At 42.5% G+C, this 12,431-nt stretch overlaps 1 protein-coding gene across 21 annotated transcripts in view; it reads left to right on the forward strand.

Moving 5' to 3' along the window:
- Nucleotides 1-12,431, forward strand: part of Tbl1x (transducin beta like 1 X-linked) — a 155,559-nt gene that overhangs the window by 86,789 nt on the left and 56,339 nt on the right. The gene's annotated exons all lie outside the window — the stretch shown is intronic.

A 12,431-nucleotide genomic window follows, 5' to 3' on the forward strand; every position in this document is an offset into this window, starting at 1 on the left:
TCCTCCCTTCTCCTTGTACCCCTCCTCCTTTCTCTTTTCCTTCTAGTCACCCCAGCCTCCACTACAGGTTTATTCCCTGTTGAAAACAGGCTTTCTCCTCTCCCTTCCCTGTTCTTTTCTTCTTTTCCCTTTCTTTGCTTGTTGCTGTGGTTGGAACCCAGCACTTGCCACTTGATAGCCACACACCTAGACCCTATTTAATTTTTGTCTTGAATTATTTGTAAGCTGGTTTATCGCTCCACAAACTCAGCCTTCCAAATTTGACAGTAGACATTTATCTTCTCTTGTGGTGCCTGTTGGCTTTAGGACCCACCCCATGGATACCACAGTCACAGGTGTGTGAGATCTATATGTTAAGTGTCGGGGTATGTTCATATAACCCATCCACATCTGTCTGTATGATTTAATTTCACTCTAGATGCCTTAAAAATTCTTAATACTGTCTGAATTGCAAAGTGCTCTGCAGAGAGTTGTTCATAGTGGTGTTATGAGAATATTTGAGAGTGTTTGTGTCTACCAGAGACTTTTTCCTCTGCTCTTTTCTAGCTGTAGTTGCCTTGTATTAGCATTCAGGGACCCCACAGATAGAGAGGTAAGAAAGTCCTTTTATGGGTTCTTTACTTAAGTCCTTTTAGGAGTTCTAACTTGAACTTTGAGGATTGGAAACTTCCATTTCATCCTTGCATTCTGTCATCTCCCAATAAGGGGGCCCAGAGTTACAGTCAATAAAAAAAGTTACAGTCAGTAAAGGCATTGGAGGTCTGAGTCTCAGGCTTTTTGAGCCATATCAAAAAAGCTGGAGCCGACCCTGTCCCTAATGACAGTCTCCCTTCTCCTTTGTGCTCCCACACTGTTCTTTCCTGTTGTAGAAAAGTTGGTTTAGACCGTGTCTGGCACAGCAAGCACTGCTAACATCATAGGGACTGGACTTCTGATTTGCCTAAGGAGGACAGCACCACAGTTAGCACAGCCATCTCAGAGGCTGTAAGATGGCCTCTGCCAGATGGGCCTTGGAATTTCTAGTCCTGTGTGACCGATGACCAAGGCAGTGCCAAACATGTATATACATCGGCTCTTCCAAAGCTACCATACGAAGTGTGGAAGAGTCTAGAAACTCAAATAGGAAAGATTGTTCCCTTGTAACTATGGTTAAATCAACGTGATGTGTAGTGTATTTGGAGACAGGTTACTGAATAGGAGATGAACGATCGTGTTCCACATGTGACTACATCTTTGCCCAAATGCTAGTCTTGTTTAGGTTTTTCAGTATGGAGCATTCAAATGGGAAACAGTGCTTTCCAGAGCGCCTGCTCAAAGGCCAGAGATGAAAAGGAAGCCTGACTTGGTCCTTAGCAGCTATTAACGATTAACACACCCCATGCAAACCAGCATAGCTTTAAAGCTAACTCATGTATCTCTTTTAAGTGAACCAGTATCCTGAATTGGTTTGTTAGGAGCTACACCACTGAGAAACAGCAGATTGTCCATTCTGGTACTCACAGCTGACATTTTGGCAACAATATTGAACAAATATGAATGGGTGGAATAAAGCTGAGTTTGATACTGTAATTCAGTATCAAATAATACCCCACCATGAATTAGGGTTAAAGAAGACATTCTGGTTGTGGGTCCTCATGTTCCACCTCGTTTGAGGCAGGCTCTCTTTTACTGTTCACTGTGCTGCAAGCTGATAAGGCTCAGAAAATATTGAACTATAAAGATGGTTCTCCTATATATACCTCCTTCCTTCCAGTTACTCAAGCTTGCTAGGCAAAATAAGGAGTTATAATTAACACCTAGGTCAGCCCTCCTAATTCCCTACAAAATGAAGGGTCAACTGGATTGATCATTCTATAAAACCTGAGGGATATTTTGCTCCCTGGAGGACTTTTGTTGAGGGTCGTGATTCAGGGAAGGGTACTTAATGGGAAAAGGCCAGGAGTGTTGTAAAAGTGTCCTACAATACACTGTAAAGTTCCTCATGCAAAATAATACCCCCAACAATTTCATAAGCACCATGCCACTGTGCTTCCTTTCATATGACAAAAGTCTTTCCAGACATTACATAATGCTCCCTCAGGGAGCGGGAGGATAATTACCTCCAGTTTGAAACCACCTCTCTGAACTCTAAGGCTGTAAAATCAGCTTTTAGTTCCCTTCTCCTGAGTTCAGGTAAGTTAAACTACATTGCAAGTTGCCTTGGCTTCTTGTAGGGACAGAAATCAAATTCCAGAGCTTTCTGCTTATTGTCTTTAAATGTCATGGTCTACCACTGTGGCAAAATAACCTAACACAGACAAATCCTTTACAAAGGAGAAGACTCAAATGGGGATAGGAGAATGATTCACTCAGTAAAGTGCTTGCTGCTTAAGGGTGCAGACCTGAGTTTGAACCCCAGTACCCATGTAAAAGCCAGGCAAGAAGGTGCACACTTATAGTCCGAGTACAGGTTGGAGTACCCCTGGGGTTTGCTGGTCAGTCTAGTCAATCTCCGTGTTCAGTTTGCAATTCTGCCTCAAATAGTAAGGCAGAGAGTGAGGAAGACACTGATTGTCAACCTATGGACTCTATGTTGAGGTCGGTAGAGCATTGGGGTGGAATGGTGTGGAGGAGCAGAGCTGCTCACCAGAAGAAAGTGGGACCCTAAGTCTTCAGTGCAAAGTTACCCTTTAGTGACAGTCTCCTAGTGACCTCCTTCCTCTAGCTGAATCATACTCCTAAAATTTCCACCATTGCCTAACAATGCCATCAATTTAGGAATCTATCAATGGATTACCTCATTGTTGAGGGGTTAGCTCTCATGATGTAGATTTTGCCAAGCTGACATGTGCATGCTGTTACATATCCAAGTCTTCAACACCTATCCAATCTGTGACAGCCACCCACAGAGGCAGTTCTTAATGCAGTTTGTTGATCTCTGGAAATGTTCCAGTTAAGATCCAGGGTAGCCTTTCTGAGTAATGTTCCATTCTGGGTGTGAATTTAAAGTTCAATTGATGGCTGTGTGACATGTGAGCAAGGATAAGTTCAGAAATAAGATAGGTTGTATGTTCTTCAGGGTATAACCATGTGTTGTGTGGCAATTTCCTCAGATAAAAACCTTCCATCTCAGTGGGTAGCTCCTTAAGATGCAGGATAGTCTCAGGGGAAGTGAAACATTCCATGCTGCTGGGAAGCTCTCTAAGCTCATACATTAAACAAACCACAGAGTTTAGGAACTCCTTGAAACTGATCAGATTAGGTAGGTCTCTCCTTCCTCAAGCCTGTATAAGCAATAAGGCCTGCTGAAAGCCACTTTCAGACAAGTTGAGCTGCCTAGAGGAGGCTCACAGCATGTGAACCACCTGGAACAGAGACCAGCCCAGTTGCCTTTAAGAGACAGACCGGCTGAGCTGCCTGTAGGTTGTGTGTGCCGTGTGCTCCAGGTTTCCAGCTTTCATGAGCTGTCAACTATACTGGGGTGGGCTTTTAGTGATGCAGCTGTCTTTAGTCATTTCTGCTCCTGTAAGTAGGCCTTCATCCGTATTCTTAAAAGTAACCCCAATAAAACTCATTGGTTTACTAGTATGGAATTTGGTAGTATCCATTTGGTCTGTTGTTGGTTCCCTATGTGGATTGCATCAACGCTATTCATGTTTCCCCAGGACTAGTGTCACATAGCACCTCAAACGCAGGCTGGATAATGTTCAGGGTAGCTCAGATTGTCTTGTGAGCATACAAAACAAAATGTGTATTAGAGAATGTCCCTCAGTAGTTGAGTAACTCTGTTGCATGTAAAAGGACTTGACTGGGTTTCAGGTAAGGATACACTGGGGGAAGCGGGGGGTGTTGTTTGTTTAGCTTTGTTGTGTTTGAGATAGACCGGCCTCAGTCTGATTCTGAGACTAAGGCCAATCTCCTAATTCTTTGTAACGGTAATGGTCTGGAGTATCTAGTTAGAAGTAATTGGACTGAAATAATAAATTTTTGGCATTGGTTCTCAAATATCTGTCAAGGACAAAACATAATGAATATAATGAGGAGGGAAGAGAACTGAGACCTAAGTGGATAGAAGACTTGAGGTTAGACATGTTAGAAATAAGAGTTAACAGTGGTGTCAAAGAAGATGGCTGTGATGGTGCACCTTGTAATTCCAACATAAAAGGTGGAAGCAATGGGGCTGGAGAGATGGCTGGAGATTGCGGTTAAGAGCACTGACTGTTCTTCCAGAGGTCCTGAGTTCAATTTCCTGCAACCACATGGTGGCTCACAAACCACATTGAATGAGATCTGGTGCCCTCTGCTGGCATGCAGGCAGAAGACTGTGTACACAATAAATGAAATATTAAAAAAAAGAATGTGGAAGCAAGATGACAGAAACCTCGGCTAGCCTTGACTATATAGTAAAACTTACCTTAAACAAAATATACACCGATTTTCAAGTATATTCACATACAGTTTCTTTTTTTTAATATGGGAAACAGGGTTGGGGAGTTATACCAATGAGGACCCGAGTTCTCTCCTCAGAACCAGGTACAAAAGCTTGGTATAATCCTAGCTCTGAGGAGGCAAAGACAGGCAGATCCCTGAGGATCATTGGCCATGCATCTACTTTAGCCTACCTGGAGAGTGTCAGGTTGGTGAAAGACTGTCTCAGACAAAAATGTCAGTGATTCCCGAAAAAAGGCATGCAGAGTTGTTCTAGTCTCTATGTGCACATGGATGGACAGGGAAACCCACACACGGAAGATGAGCAATGCAGAAAAGATTTTATGAGCAGTTGTGGAGCTTTGGAGTACTTGCTAGTTAAGAATAGGATGCTTTTGCCTGCCATATTTATTCATTCCTTTTTGCAGGGCTGGGGTGAAGTGCAGCTATCCATGTATGTTAGGCAAGAACTCAACTGCTGTTGTGTTTAAAAGGCTGGAATTGTGGCCCTGTGAATCTCCTGTTGCCTTTTCCCTGTGTATCTCTGTAAGCATTTTTCCTCCCAAAGATAGTAATTTAGAGTAATCTTGAATGACCCTTTGAAAGCCTTTAACGCCCATTGTCACCACCATCACACCCCACAGGGGCAGAATGTATTCTAAATGCTGAAAGATACAGACATGGCTTCTCAAAGAAAATAGAATCTCTGAAATGTATGGAAAGGTTGATACCCAGCAGTCTTCAAGTCATGAGTGGTCTTCAGGAGTGCTTCTGTAGCTTAGCTTTCGGAACACCTAGTCCTTGGGGGTGGAGTTTCTGATAGCTTCCCGAAATGCAAGCCTTGTCTTTAATTAATCAGGTCAGGTGATCTTCAACTTACAATGGGGCTCAGATTCAATAAACCCTTTGTAAGCTGAGATATTATAAAGGCACAAATACGTTTAGTTCACGTAGCCTACCAAACATAGCAGGGCGACTTAGTGTATTTGGACAGTTATCATAAAATACCAGACTGGGTAGCTTTCACAGGAGATTTATTTCTTTGCAGATTGGAAGTTCATCATCACAGTATAGCAGATTGGTATCTGGTGATGGTTGCTTCCTGGTTCATTGATGGCTCCTTCTTACTGTATCTTCACAAGCAAGGGTTCAGGGGGCTTTCTGGGATCCCTTTTAAAGCACATTGACCCCTGCACATAAGACTCCACACTTGTGACCTCATCACTTCCCAAAAGCCCAATCCTCTTTATAGTGTATCACCTTGGGGATGGAGATTTAACATAGGAATTTGGCCAGTTTTGGAGAGATTGTGATCATGGAACATGGTTTCATGGGTTGGAGTGAGTGCCATAGAGAATAGCATTTTTTCTTTACAACAGAAACATGCATACCCCTCATCTTAGATCATATCAGTAAGTACCTTTGTGACCCAGCTGGTCTCTTTGGAAATACTTCTATACTTCTTTACAAACTGGTAAAACAAAGTCACTGCTAAGTATTGTGTACCTAGCCCCATGGAAACCCATGGTAGTTTTCTACGTTTGTGTCAATGCAGCCAACCCAGGCCGAGTACTGTAGGTGCCTTGTTGGATCCAGGAGGGAAAATGATGAATGAAATTTATTTTCTTTCTTTTTTTTTTTTTTTTGGATTTTACGAGATAGGGTTTCTCTGTATTGTTTTGGAGGCTATCGGTCCAGCCCAGCCTCGAACTCACAGAGATCTGCCCGCCTCTGCCTCCCGAGTGCTGGGATTAAAGGCGTGTGCCACCACTGCCCGGCGAAATTTGTTTTCTTTATAGCCTGAGTGGGAGGAATCAGCCAAAGCACCAACACATCTCTCAGTACAACCCTACTGAATTAATCAGTGTCTCGGGAGCCAGAAGGACTGAGGGAGGGTCTGAAGAAAGGTAGCAGCTTTGTAGTGAAGCCTTCAAGAAAACTGGGAATTTTACCCAGGGGTAAAGGGTTAGGATAGAACAAGACAGGCCAGGGCATGCCCTGCATTCTGCATGTGTGTCCTGGAGCACTGTTGTGTGGAGAATGATGCATGAAATCTAAGTCTCTGGCTGAGCAAATAAATCCATACAGGCAGAATTCAGGGATGAGAGGAAGGGGAATGGCACCAGCTCTGCCACTACCAGTGTCTGTCACAGCTGATCCTGCCCTCACCAAAGACGGGTTCTTGTGGGTACCCCATAAAGGTCTTCAGAAGGTATAGCGAGCTGAGAGCTGGAATCTTCTCAGGAAGCTATATCCCTTGGGCTCTAGTTTGCCTTGTTTGTGTGTGTGTACACATGTGTTTGTTGATGTGTGTGGCTACATAGATGTGTACATATGTATGAAGGCTAGAGGTCAACCAGTTTTCTAGTTGCTTGATGAACCTGAATGGTTTTTAGCCACTTGTTGTATTCAATAGAGCCTTTCTTTGGATCCTGAAACTATCCCAGTGTAAAAGCTGTGTCATGCAGTTTAAGAGTTGAGATATGTGCACTTGGTAGCATTGACTGGGAAAGGCTAACCTGCCTTTGAAGTTTTTCTTTCTCACATGAACACACACACACACACACACACACACACACACACACACACACACACACACACACACACGGGTTACTTTTGTTCTGTTTTATGCTGGGGTGGAACTTGTCTCTATGTGCATTTTCAGCATATGCTATATAACTGAGTTACACCTTCAGCATGCATGCACATATGCACACATATATATTATACATACATATATTTTAAGAGTTTTTGAGATTATAATATATATAATCACATCATATTCTCTCTCCTTTTCCACCTTCAATCTCCACTGTCCTTGCTGTTCTGTCTTTCAAACTCATGCATGGTCTTCTTTAGCTATTGTTGCATGCATGCATGCATACATACATACATACATACATACATACATACATACAATACGCGTGCGTGCACACACACACACATACAGATGGAGATATTTATTCCTAAATACAGCCTTCTCAGTTTGTATATTACTTGCACGTGTGTTTTCAGGGCACACCATTTGATGTTGATGTGCTCTTCTCTGGAGCAGTGTCTATCTTGCTCTAAGTTTTCCTCAGTTGCCTGTGGTCCTTTGTCTGGGATTGAGGCTTTGTGGGTATTTCTCCTTCCACATTAGCATGCCTGTTGGTGTTGTCTCTGTTCAGATTATGCTTAGGCAGCCATGTTAGTGAGACTTCATGGCATTAGCTTCTGATATTCTAGGTGACACAATCTCACAGCAAACTTTCTGATCGTCTGGCTCTTCCAATCTTTCAGCACCCCTTCCTCAATGTTACCTGAGCCTTAGGTATGGGAGTTGTATTGTAGGTCTATCATTTGGGAGTGAGCTATGTAAATCTGTATTCTGGTTGGTTATGTGTTTTTTTTTGTACTGGTCTCTACATATATTTTGATGGAAGCCTCTTCAGTAAATTGTATGATTTATCCATTTAGTATATCCTGAGTATTGCACTAGAGCTGACAAAAATCTCCATCTTTTCCCCATGTACAAGCTTATTACACTTCATTTCTTAGGAGATGTATGTTGTGTTAGATTTCCTTCATTGAAATAAATAATCAAAAATAAATCAGTTTATAAAAAGGACAAACTTATTTCAGAATTTTTCTGTTGCTTGACAGTCATTTTGGACAAAGCCTCATCGAATGGAGCAAAACCATGTACCTAATAACCTAATGGCAGCCAAGCAAAGGAGAGTCAGGAAGAGATTGAGGTCCCGTTATCTCCTCTGGGCATGCCTCTAATGGTCTTACTTCCCCTCCATCCCACCTCCTAAAGGTTTTTTTTTAGCCCCCCTTACTTAACACCACAGGCTAAAGGCCAGCTTTTGACACATGGTATTTGGGGAACATGGAGGTAAAAATTATAATTTATATACTTAACACACATGATATAATGAGTTTAATACCCTTTGAAAATGTCAGGAAAGCTTTAGTCACCCTAAAGTATTACGCATTTTCATATAACTGCTTCTTGTTGAATTACCCAGAAGCAGTAGAGCCCAGGAACTCTAACCACAAACCTAGGCTCAGTATTGATTCAGTACTGAATGTCTGTTTTGGTCCATGTGGCCTTGGTGTGCTTGGATCTGCTTTTGTGGATGAGAAGCCCCGGTGAGAGCTCCCTGATGGTGCACTGGACAGTTCTCCCAGTTAATAAGGATTGTTCACATTTGAGACATCCCAAAAGGTGGGCATGAAAGCACGTTCTTACCTTTTGCTTAGGTAAGAAGCTGCTCACCACTCTTCTCTCCATGAGACTTTCTACTTTAGAAGGCATTTCAACTTTTTATAGTACTTTATTTTGGTGCTTCTGGGCTTCGGATCCAGAGCTTTGCACATGCTAGGCAAGCACTTGGTCACCAAGCTACATCCCCAAGTCCTCAGAATTTTGTCTGTGTCTGTGCATGTGTATGTGTGTATGTATGTGAATACAGAGATCAGAGGTTGGTGTGAATGTCTTCTTCGATTACTCTCCATGTCTTTCATTGAGACAGACTCTCTCACTTGCACCCAGAGCTCCCATTTGGCTGGTCTAGCTACTGCCCTGGGAACTTCACATTTTCATCTTCTGAGTGCCGGGAATTACAGGTGAGCTTCCATGCCTCCATGGCATTTATATGGATCTAAACCAAAATCTTCGCGCCTGTGTGGCAAGCACCTGGTCCTCATCAGTTTCTCTTTTGTTGATCTGAAACCTGTTTTTTATATATAATTTTAATTTTTAAAAACAGTACAGATAATAAATTGACTACAAAGATATATGTATATAGCTGTGGATACCTGGATTGTGAAAATGGATACTAGGACAGTGTATACTAGGATCTATGAAAACAAGATGCTTATTTATTTATGTTCATTGATGTCACTAAAATACCAAGTTCATAATTTGGTATGTAATCCCTACCAGCACATGGATGGTGGCTCTACAGCTGTGGTTCTTAACCTTCCTAAGGCTACTACCCTTTAATATAGTTCCTCATGTTGTGGTGAACCCCCACAACCATCAAATTATTTTCCTTGCTACTTCATAACTGTAATTTTGTTACTGTTATGAATTGTAGTGTAAAAAAAGTAGGATATCTAATATGTGACCTCTATGAAAGGGTCCCTTGACCCTCATAGAAGTCATGACCCACAGGTTGAGAATCACTGCTATAGAGGTTCACAGTAGACCATGGATGATCTTGTGCAACAGTTAGCACAGGTCCAAATCGCAGATCAAGCCCACCAGAAGGACTGTTTCCTACCTGCATATTCACTGTGTGAGTGGCCTTGAAACACACTGTGTCTGTAGTTGTTGTAAATTCCCAGGGTTGCTGTCATATCGTAGCCCAGACTGGAATAATTTAGAACATAAATTGTCTTCCCTTTCTGAAGTCCACAAGTTAAACGTAAAGGTGTCATTGGGTCCACAGGGGAAAATAAACTTCCTGAGTGTCTGCTTTTCCGTGACCATCTTAAGAGGATACCATACACATTAGATTGAAGGTTTTGCTGCAGTCTAACCTCATCTTCTAGATCACTATGTAGCCTTAAGGGTGGCCTTAAATGCCTCCTGATCCACCTATCTACTCCCTCAATGCTGGAATTTTTATCGGCATATACCAGTGTGCCCAACATAATTCAGTTCCATTTACTATGCTTTATGAATATGAGTGTTTTGCCTGTGTGTGTGTATGTGTACCATGCGTGTGCCTAGTACCTGTGGAACTGGATTTAGAGATGGTTGTGAGCTAACATATAGGTGCTTTCAGTCGAAGCCGGGTCTGGAAGAACAAATGCTCTTAACCACTGAAACATCTCAATAATGGTTCTTTTTTAAAAGATGAGGTCAGATTAAAATATGTCATTTTGGGGGACCCAGTCCAGCGCATAACTGTTGCCACACACCACCCCTTCTAACCCTACTTTTATTGTAGATTTCCATTGCTGTCCATGAGACACTAAGAGAGCAGCCAAAGGAATCCAGGCAGGTCATATTCTTTGTCTTTGTAGTGAGCGTGTACATAGAGCAAGTTTTTTCTGCCCAAGTACAATGTACAATGCCCTCTAAAAGGCTGTTTCTATACCTAAGAATAGGATTCAAGCAGTGAGGTACAAAGGCAAACACAGAAGCTGGAATTGAACACTAGGTGGGTTTTGGTCCAGGTAGCTTAACAGGTGGAATGCAGTGAGCTTTGGTACAGACATGGGCTTAGTGCCCTCTTCACCTCTACTGCATCTGTATTCGGGTCACATCCAGAGTTTTGACTGGTCTTCAGCTACTTGGGGTGGGGTGCTCTCTGAGGCTGGTGACTTTGGACAAAGTTCTGATCCTTTTCTAGTGATGGGTACGGAGGAAGAGAAGAAGCACCTTAGCCCTGAGGCACGTAGTCAAAGTGCCAACTTCAAAGGCCCTTCTATAGAGAAGACTCCAAGAGAACTGATCCTTGGAGTCTTGGGTGCTAAGCTGAACATCTTTCAGCACTCTTAGCTCTTTTCAGGGAAGTGTGGTATGCAAACAGATGGCCTGCTGAGAAATGCTCTGTGTTTGGAAGTCTTGGGGCATAGCAAGGGAGGTCTTGACCTCTGGTTTCCTCTTAGTGGTATTGGCTGCAAATGTAAACAAGTTACCTTGGTGATAAATCACCAGCCATCAAGCTCAACTCTTGACCACAAACTGGCAAGCCCTAGAGACTCAGATTTTAGTATCAGTGTTATGGGTGGGGGATACACTTTGCATTATGAAGATCTTGCTTCACAGGGGTAGTCCAAGGTAGCGGGCATGTGTGCAGTCATTGATTCTGTGATGCTGGAGACCATGACCAAACAGCTTAGAAGTGTGCTTTGGAGGGAAGGCCCAATTCTGCTTCATGATACAGCACGAGTCTTGAGTCGTTAAACCCACAAAGGCAGGTTCCCTTTCCCTGGAGTCTGTTCTTCTGTAATGTTGGGCAGGGGATTAGCTTCTGTAAGTCTTCATGTCAAGAGTTTGTTTGCTAAGAAATAGCTGGAATGGTGCAGTGATCTTGTGATAAAAGGCTGAGACTGGAAGATACAGAGTTTAAGGCTACACAGAGATCCTGTTTCAAATTCCTAAAGTAATTTACTAAGTGAACTAGATGACATTAAGGTTGAGTACATGGTAATTCAAGAGCTTTCAGCAGGGTCTTTGTTATAAACAAGGCATGTGTTTTATAACATTTGCAATTAGAAATGCTTCCTGGTTTCTACCGCTCTGCATCTGAAAATTAAGTAAATAGCCCAGTATACTTGGATGACACCAAAAAAGCAAAGTAACTAATGGCTCTTCGCACTGGCTTTATTTTTGTTGTTGCTCCTTGTTTACATGCTTATTTGAAAATGATGTAATACTGATTGGCAGAGAGAGGATGTAAGAAAATATGCACCATTTTCAATCACTGTATGAGTTATCTTTTGGTGGTTGTGTAACAGATGACCTGGAACTGCTGCAGGTAACTGATGCTCTCATGTGTATCCTGAGACCCAGGAGTCCTGGTGCAGTACACACTGGCAGATGGAACTGGCTGTACTATATATACTGTACTCACATCACACACCGCCCCCATAGTTATCCAGGATTGTCATATTCATTCTATTTGCAAGACTTTTGGTTATAGTTTGCTCTGCTTTTTGTTTGAGGTTTATTTTTAAAGATTTAATTATTTTTGTTTTATGCGTGTGGGTGTTTTTCCTGCATGCAAGTGCATCACATGCATGCAAAACCCATGGAGGCCAGAAGTGGGAGCCCCCTGGAGTTGCTATTGATTGTTAGCTTCCATGTGGGCTATGAACTGAACCCCAGGTGGCCTGAGAGAACAGCTAGTACTGTGAACACCTGGGCCATCTTTCTAGTCCTATTTATTGTTGTTGTTGTTGTCATTATTTCGTGCCTCACACATACTAGGCAGTTTGTGATTAAGCTACATCACAGCCTTCTTGGCCATGATTTAAGAGATGACAGTGTGGCTGGGTCGGGAGATGGCTCACTGTGCTAA

This window comes from Mesocricetus auratus, unplaced genomic scaffold (assembly GCF_017639785.1).
Source record: "Mesocricetus auratus isolate SY011 unplaced genomic scaffold, BCM_Maur_2.0 Super-Scaffold_100003, whole genome shotgun sequence".
Classification (NCBI taxonomy): domain Eukaryota; kingdom Metazoa; phylum Chordata; class Mammalia; order Rodentia; family Cricetidae; genus Mesocricetus; species Mesocricetus auratus.